Genomic DNA, 6547 nt, shown 5'->3' with positions numbered 1-6547 from the left:
TGGGGACTTGGTGCATCCTGCTAATCTTTCTGTATGGCTCCTGCCAGCTCTCTCTCCCAATACCTCAGCATCTTTCCTAAAACCCCTTCCTTATTACATTCCAAAGCTTGTTAAGCAAATGTAAAACCAGATGTGAAATGTGAAGTCAAATAAAATCCTTCCTCATACAAGTTATAATCATCACAATGCCACCAATACCACAATCATCATTAATTCCTTATTGAGTTCACAGCACTTCACTGACATCTGGCTGGATTGAATCTGTATCACGTCTGTCTGAATCATCACTTTTATTGAGCGCTCTTAGTTAATGAAGGCTCAACAATTCTGATGCTAAAGAGGCTTAACGTTAATCAGAAAGAAGACTAATAGTTTGAATCAAACGCAAGTTCTTTCTTGGCACTCTGTCTACAGTTGGGTCTCTTGATGTTTGAAGATAGTTCCAGCTGCAGAAGCCGTCAACAAGTAGCAGACAGGTACCCACCTTCACACCTCCTCAAATAGAAGTCAATGATTTTTACCTGTCCATCCCGTTATGGGAGGAAATGGGGTGGAAATACCATGGAACATGTAGTTTTAGGTCTGGTTGTGGCCTTCTGTGCTCCAGTGGCCTCACTCAGAGACCCTGCTTCAGCCTATTAACTTGAGGAAAGCCCTCTTCACATCTTTGCTTCTGAGGCTATAGATGATGCTATAGGGGTTGAGAAAGGCAGAGATGACATTGTAGAACAGAGCCAGTTTCTTGTCCCGCTCTGGGGAGGCATCGGCCCCAGGGTTCATGTACATAAACATGGCAGGTTCACAGAACATGGTTACCATGGTGATGTGGGAGGCACAGGTGGAGAAGGCCTAGAGTCGACCCTGCTTTGAAATGATTCTCAAGATGGTGGCAATGATGCGAATATAATAGATTGGAATGAAGGAAAGGGGTACCAGGAGAAAGATGAAGCCGAGAGTGAAATCAACTCGGTCATTGAGGGATGTGTCTGCACAGGCCAATTTTAGATCAGCAGGAATCTCACAGAAGAATTGATTGGTCTCATTAGGGCCACAGTAAGGCAGGTGCATTGTGAAGAGAATGTAACTAGAGAACAGCTGACACCCCACTATCCACAAAAGACCACCATAGCCCCACACAGCCATCGGCTCATGATAACATTGAAACTAAGTGGGTGGCAGATGTCTACATACCTATCATAGGCCATGACAGAGAACAGCCAGCCCTCAGTGATGTTCAACACCAGAAAGATGTACATCTGCATCACACATCCAATATAGGAGATAGTTTTCTTTTGACAGACCAGATGCACCAACTTCTGGGGCACAGTGATGGTGACATAATTCATGTCCAGCAATGAGAGGACACTGAGGAAGAAGTACATGGTGTGTGGAGGCAGGAGTCCAGGTGGATCCAGGTGACAATGAGACCATTGTCTGAAAATATAGAGGTAGAGGAAGAGAAAGATGTTGAAGAGGATTATATTAATTTTTGAATCCCTGGAGAAACCCAGAAGGAAGAACTCAGACACAGAGCTGTGGTTCTCCCAGGAAAAATATTTCATTCTTCTTCAGCTGCAGAAAGAGAAATAGACCTGCTCATGGCCCAGCTTAGCCTCATATTCAAGTAACATGGTCATTCAGTTGCTGGGAAGGCCAGTGGTTATTTGGATCCTACTTAGGAATAATACCAATTCGAAGATAAAGGTCTACCTGGGGTGAAGCTAAATTTGAGGAGAGGGAAACCTTCATGGAAATTTCTGTTTCCCGAATCTTTTTCCTAGGCCTTCATGGTTTTATTTCATTCTGTCTATCAGCTCCCGCAAAGCCTTATGCTTTTGTTCTCTTCAGGAGCTACCAACACATGGTGCATTGCTTGGGGGCTCTTTTCTCCTAGTCCTGGCTGAAGAATGAAATGATAAAGATTTGAAGTTTTCTTCCCTTTTATCTGAAGACAAGCACTGAGAACACTTTTCTTTGCGGCTTTAAACATCTGATTACTCTAGTTATATAGACAGGGTGAGTCAGATTATGTGGAGAAGATATATAATTCCAGAAAACTTAAAAGTATTTAGAAAGTTTTACCCAGGTCTGTGTTTCTTTAATCTTTTGGGCTTCCGGAAGCTTCCTCACATCAGATTTTCTTTTAGTTGGTGTCTTTCACTGCTCTGCCTTTTCCTGGCCTTTCCCATAACTAAAGGAAAGGTTCTTCGTGCTTAACCCTAAAGCTATAATTGAGGCAGAGTAACAGCTGTCTTTTTTTTGCTTAAAGACAGATTTGGCATCTCTAAGTCCTTTCAGCCTGGTGGGAATACTTCTTCCAATGGTAAGCTATCCTTTAGAGTCCCTTTCTCTCCTAGACCTGAGATTTATGATAGGCAGGGAGCCCTAGTTAAAGACTGTGCTTGGGTTTAATTTATTGCTTCACATTTAGCACTGATTCTGTGATGCCATAGAATGTGGTGTATTCTAATGCAGGAGCATGGAATTTGGAATCAGAAGACTTGAGTTCAAGTCTTAGTACTTCTACTCTGGCCTTGTTCAAGCAATGAAATCTCTTCGATGCTCAATTTCCCAGGACGAGAACCCATGAGAAGTAACACATGATATGTGCGAAGTACCTAGCATTGAGTCTAGCACAGGGCTGGAGCTCACTAATTCTAGTTTCCATCAAATCCTCTTTCTCATGGTGTCACTTATCAGATGGTCAACATTTATCAAATGGTCAACAAATGGTCTTTTTGATAAACGACACCATGAGGAAGAGAATTTGAGGACATCTTACCTATCAGGCCCTCTACTAGGAGCTGGAGAGAAATGGACAAACAAGACGTGGTAGTAAAATTGCTGACCCATGAGAAGATCACACAAAATGTCTAGGATGCATTGTGACCAGTTTTGCTGGTGGGCAGGAGGAATTCTGGTTCACAACATCTGGAAGATTTAAAGACTCGGCCGTCTCTCTATGCTCTTCCTCTTCCAGTTTCATCTGGACATGATGCCTGGACCATTGCAGGAGTCTCTCAATAGGCATCCCACTCCCAGTCACTGCTACATACCTGGTGACTAGAATATAGCTCAGAATTGAAGAAAAGAGGAGAGTTCAGAGGAAAGAGGGATAGAAGGGCCAGGGAGAGATGAATGTGGGGCTCCAAGCTCACTATGACCCTCCTTTGCAGCCATCACAGGTAACAGCCTAGGGCTGTGCCAGAGAGGAATGCCAGGACATCATTATCCCTTCTGAAGGTGGTTACTTCCCTCCGCTTCCCCAACGAGAGCATCATAGCTATTTCCAATTTCAGTGTCTTCTTCCAGTTCAATGACTGTCCTGAACATTCAATCAACTCTTTTCCCTGATTTATCATCCCTACCTTTATCTCTCCTACCAATGTCTTTTCCCATATCTTCAGTGGGCTGCAGAGGAGGCCAACTGCCTCAGTTCCACAGCAACATTTTTCACTTCCATCCACTTTTCTCCCCACCTCAACCGAGGAGCACAGTCAAAAGACAAATAATGAGGAAGAAAGACAAGGAGACGGAGAAATCAATGAACAGAGGAGGACAGAGGTCAGGAAGCTGAATATAAAGATGCTTAGGCTTGGAGGGTCTGATGTGAATAGGAAGGAGGTGGAGGAACACAATAGGACAGAGAAAGGGACAGGGAGCATAAGGCAGAGGATGTCTAGGGGTGGGTCCGCATGGCTCAGGCCCCTGACAGTGCCCTTCCTTTCCTTACCTGGTACTGGTCTCTGCAAGGGATGAGCCAGGAGTCTGCTAGATTTCTCTTTAATATTTGATCCTCAGGGAGGACAAATCAGGCAACTTCTTAATAAGCCTGTGTGCTGTGGGATTCTCCAGGCCCCCAGCAGCCTTCCTCAGCCCTAAGCATGCATTTTAGCATCCCAGCTTGCACTTAAGGCCTGTACACCCACTAGACCCCTCCTCCACTCCCCACAGGCCTCTACCTACTCCACCTCACAGTTCAAGGGGACTTATGTGTGAACATCAATTAGAATAAGTGCACAGACAGAGAAATACAGGGGCGAGTGCTAGGCAGGCATGCCAGGGAAGAATTTTATGTTCCATAAAGAATGAATAGGTGTTTCCAGGCAGATTGTCAGGGAAGGACTCTATTCTGATCTCAGCCAGAGTGCCCTACTTCACTGTCTCCATCATGGAGGGTCCTGGCCTGAATTGCGTCTTGTCTTGTGATTCCAAACGTGTGATGTTATACAGGGAAGGGAATACGCCTCGAGCAGCTGTAAGGTCCTTCACGGAACCTGACCCAAGATAAAGCAGCTGATGAATATTTCACGTGGAAGCAAAGCCCTGAACAGTAGAAAGACTTGAGATCAAATCCTGATTCTGCCACTTCTGGTGTATTATTGGACAAGATACTAGCGTCCTTGTGCTTCAGTTTCGTCATCAGAAAGATGGAGCAATAACGGTATAGGGTAGTTGTGGGGATTGAATATGGTAAATTATTTAATTTATTAAATTATGCAGATTAAATATGCAATAAATTTGGTAAAATATACATGTAATTTATGTTCAAACTTACTCCCCAGTGTATGTCAGATGGCTGATCTCTTCTGCTTGTCTTACAAATATATACATATTTTTGTAATTAGACTCAGAGTAATCAGGGACAAAAACCACTCAGCTACCTTCTTCTGTTTCTTAGATTGGGCAGAGCACACAGTAGGTCCTTCACAATTATGGTCAGAATCAGTCTCAAGTATAGATGGAGGAGATAGCTCCTTGGATAATATTATGAGAGCTGTCTGAAGTAGATGTCTTTGATTTGAAATCTCCATCACTGGGGTCATTAGTAGCACTCAGAGACATCAAATAGAGTCAGCTTGTTTTCAAACACTGTGTAGAACGTTAGATTGTGACAGATTCTGAGACATAGCAAGGCTCAGTGGGAGACATCTGCCATGAGCACTGGATGGGGAGATTAGTGGAACATGCTGTAGATACTAGTATGGCGTTCCAAACGTTTCCATCAATTTTTCATCATTCCCTCTCTTATTATATGTTCAATTCAACTCAACAAGCATTTACTGATGTTACTCTATCACATTATATGCAGGTAAAATGACACATTGTCTGTGCCCTCCAGAGGGCTCATGGTCTACTGAGGAGAAAGAGCCAAAACATATCAGTACACTGTGATACAAACTGTATTGGGAGATGTCCAAGGTGCAGAGACAGGAGGGCTGATTAGCTCTGCTTGTGGGAAGGGACATGATGATTTCTCAGGAGAACTCTTGCACTAAGCTCTGGATAATGACTACAAATTTACCAAACAGATAAAAGGCAGTGCATTTCTAACAGGAAATTGTATGTACAAAGTCACAGAGAGTGCTATGGGAACACAAAGAAGAAAGAGACTCCATGGGGGGACTAAGGTAGAACTTCAGGAGGAGGGGATATTGAGACTGGCATCCTGAAGGCCAAATGACTAGACTGGAATTTAGGGATAGTTCAAGTTCAGAATCAGGCAGTGTTAGGGGTTGACTTGCGTCTCGCAGAAAGATATGTTCATTATGATGACTTGGAACATGTATATATTATAAAATGATTGCCACAATAGGGGTAGTTAACACCTGTATCATTTCAATAATTACCTTTGTGTTTGTGTGTGTGTGTGTGAGTATGTGTGTAGAACATTTAAGATCAAATTCTTCGTAATTTTCAAGTGTACAACACAGTATTGTTAACTATAGTCATCATGCTGTATTTACATCCCCAGACTTATTCATCTTATAACTGGAAGTTTGTACTCTTTGGCCGACATATCTCCATTTCTCCCACAACCCAACACCAGGGAACCACCATTCTGCTCTCTGTTCTATGAGTCTGGCTTTTTCAATTTCACATATAAATAGATTACACACCATTTGTCTAACTTATTCCACTTAACATAATACTGTCAAGGTCTGTCATGTACTCTCACTGTTACCCATGAGAGAAATCGCCAGCTGAGAAGGGCTGTCTTGGCACTGAGCTGTACCTCTTTGGCGAAGCAGTGAATCTGTACTGTCAAACTGTTCCTTTTATCCCCTTCAGTGCTTCCAATCTTGGAGTGTGTGTGAATGTGCGTGTGCGTGTGCGTGTGCGTGTGTGTGTGTGTGTGTGTGTATGCGCGCGTGCACGTGCCGCAGTGATGTGCTGGAACTTCTCCACTGGATTTCTGGATTTTCATAAAGGTACTCTCATCTATAAGTGATTGTTAAAATTAATGTTCTTTCTGGGGGAAGATGGTAGGAAACTTCGATATCACTCCTCTCTTGTCTTTTAAATATGGGCATTTACAGCTATAAATTTCCCTCTCAGCATTGTTTTTGCTGCATCCCATAGTTTTGTTATGTTGTGTTTTCATGTTCCTTAATCTCAAGGTATTTTCTAATTTTCCCTGTGATTTCTTCTTTGACTTATTTGTTATTTGGAGTGTGTCATTTAATTTTCACATGTTTTGAATTTCCTAAATTAACATTTTTTTTCTCTATATATTATTTTATTTTTTAAATTTTAATTAGCTTCA

The 6547-nt window shown here is 42.6% G+C and overlaps 1 pseudogene; it reads right to left on the bottom strand.

Annotated features, from left to right (window-relative positions):
* Positions 1–630: 630 nt before the first annotated feature.
* LOC120607386 (olfactory receptor 2D3-like) lies at positions 631–1562 on the bottom strand (annotated as a pseudogene).
* Between the last annotated feature and the right edge of the window lie 4985 nt (positions 1563–6547).

Source organism: Pteropus medius, unplaced genomic scaffold (genome assembly GCF_902729225.1).
Source record: "Pteropus medius unplaced genomic scaffold, Ma_sr-lr_union100, whole genome shotgun sequence".
In the NCBI taxonomy this organism is placed as follows: Eukaryota; Metazoa; Chordata; class Mammalia; order Chiroptera; family Pteropodidae; genus Pteropus; species Pteropus medius.
The sequence above is the reverse complement of the archived record's forward strand: the minus strand, read 5'-3'. Positions and strand labels throughout refer to the sequence as shown.